The sequence below is a fragment of the Magallana gigas genome, chromosome 7, assembly GCF_963853765.1.
Source record: "Magallana gigas chromosome 7, xbMagGiga1.1, whole genome shotgun sequence".
Taxonomy (NCBI): domain Eukaryota; kingdom Metazoa; phylum Mollusca; class Bivalvia; order Ostreida; family Ostreidae; genus Magallana; species Magallana gigas.
In genome coordinates this window covers 10,432,380-10,434,852 of record NC_088859.1, presented here as the reverse complement: position 1 = coordinate 10,434,852, position 2,473 = coordinate 10,432,380, and the positions used below count along the sequence as shown (strand labels likewise).

The 2,473-nt window shown below is 30.4% G+C and overlaps 1 non-coding gene across 1 annotated transcript; it reads left to right on the top strand.

Moving 5' to 3' along the window:
• Nucleotides 1–280: 280 nt before the first annotated feature.
• On the top strand, nucleotides 281–2,248 carry LOC105332348 (uncharacterized). The gene is made up of 4 exons (XR_010707803.1): nucleotides 281–327; nucleotides 1,313–1,377; nucleotides 1,578–1,754; nucleotides 1,962–2,248. It is a non-coding gene; the product is annotated as an uncharacterized protein (transcript).
• The last annotated feature ends 225 nt before the right edge of the window (nucleotides 2,249–2,473 follow it).

Sequence of the window (2,473 nt, the reverse complement as noted above, 5' to 3'; positions counted from 1 at the left end):
TTGCCCGTGAAATAAAACAATTTTTGTTGAACTAATAATGAATTAGATAAATGTTACGTTCATTAGAATAATTACCTATTTAACGATGCCCTATAACAAAATCACGCATTATTGACCTTGATAATGATAAAGGCCAATGGTTGTTTTTACTTATAATATCGTCATCTGTTACAAGGTGTCTAAATTTCTGAAGTAAACTTTTCATCAATCCAAGGTTGGAATGAAAGCTATCGAAATGTTAGTTAGATCTCTAGGCTATTTTCATAGTATAAAAGAGACAACCAGAATCACCATAAATGTATTATCTTGAAAAGTTGTTAACTTTTGGTGAGTATAAAGTAATTTTTTTTTTAAATGGCTTAAAACTGAAAAAGAATGATAAAGTAAATCTAATTTACATACTAAGTAGTATGAAGATATTTTTAAAGATATAATTATTGATGCACATTATATCTTTATTTATCATGTTTATTTCAATATACGGTGGATATCACTCATGGGATACTTTTTTTATATTCCACAGTATGTTCTTACGCCATGTGACGTCATTATTAAACGTTACGTTTGTTTAGGCTGTTGAATGACGAAGAAGAAAAATTAAAAAATGAATTCAGTTGAAGTGTGGAGCTGTAAATTTAAAGCATTTAATGCTGTTTTGATTTTTGTCATAAATTGATAAAAATATATTCGAAAATGAAATGTTCCGTTGTTAAACTTCAAGGACCTTTTTGTTGTTGACGTCTTGCAGTTAATGTGTTGCGCATATACCATCGCAAACCATGAGAGATCCAATAAGTACTAATATTGTTATTTTATATCCTGTCTGCAAGAGTTTTTTAAAACAGTTTTTTACAAGTTGATTTTTGAAAGAGGTACCAATTTACCAAAAACTTGAAGCAAAGCAAACTTATCTTTTTTATTAAGGAAATGATTTTATGATTACTTGGGTCCAATAAGAGCCCTTCATATTTTTAGGGTTTTTTTTACATGCATTTAATTTATATTTTGATTTACAGAAAACTAGTATGTGAAATAGCATTATGTTTAAGTACTTAAATAGATCATTCTTAGTAAGAATTTTATGCAGAATTGTGCTTTAAAAGAGCTTAACAAATATGCAATGCGTGCTCCCGTAATTTAAAGAGTTGATTTTGTAATTTTACCTCAGAGTTGATCAACAGTTTTCCGATCAATTATTGTTTTTTATTTCCCTACGATACATGACTTCTGATAAATATTGGGAATAATGACAGCTTTTGGTTCAACTATACATGAATGTCTTTGGTGCACAGTGTCTGTTTTCTTTCCGCAGTGCATTCAAGACAGACAAAATGCAGATTCAACTGGGCCTGTTAGTTGTAATGATATTCGTTTTTGGTAAGACCATTATTTACTACACTTTTAAAAATAATGACACCAAAAACTGTTAAGTGATTAAGACTGTCTGAGAAGCTCTATGTGAACAAAACTTCAAATAAAAATGTATACAAAGGCACGAAGTACTAACGCAAGAATGCGCACGCAGGCAATGATTGTTTAATGAAATTGAATCCTTGAATTGATTTTTTCATTTACAGAAGTGGTTTCCGGGAAACAATATTGTCAAAAATATGTTGTCAAAGGGGGTTGGATAAATCAGGTTAGATCTTGGGAGAATGCCAGAAAAGCGTGTGAAAAATTGGGAATGTCTCTTGTGAAGATAGATCACGGAGCAGAGGATAAATTTTTACGCAAATTCCTGAAGAAAGAAATGTGTAAGTAAAATACAGACCACTTGATAATCTTACCACGTTTTTTTTAAAAAGAAAAATCAACCAGGGATCAAAAACTTCTGTAAAGCTTGCCAACATATTGTAGTTTGGACTTTTTAAAGAAGGTATCGTTCTCTTTTCGTTAACAAATAATTATGTTGATGCCTGTTTATTTTAGCTTATCTCATAAATATATCGTGTCATATTTAGCTTTAGGTTTCTTCGATGGATGGTACATTGGAGGAGTTTATAGCCAGGGTAGCTGGAAGTGGACAGATAAGTCCCCAATGTTTTATAAAAATTTTGCTGCAGTGGAACAAAGAGAATTTTCACTCTCTCAAGATGTCACGAATTACGCATTTATCAAAAAAGATGACTACAAATGGGGATATGTCTCTCCGTTTGGTACCCAAAGAATGGGTTATATTTGCGAAAGTACAGATTGTAATCCAGAGATACTTCCCATTTGTCCTTACCAATAAATCTATTTAAAGCAATTTTTATGTTGTCAGAAATTTTTCGTACCGTTAAAACTTACGAATGTTACGCTAAATTATGTAACTTTTCAACTTAAGATCTGGCATAGCTTATCATAAAAACTTAACATTTAAAAAAACTCCTTTTTAATAGCTATATTAAATGAGTATCTACCCTGTTTTCATTTTTTTACGAAATTTTTTTATGGTAATACATAATTATCTGAGTATTCTCAAATTTACTTA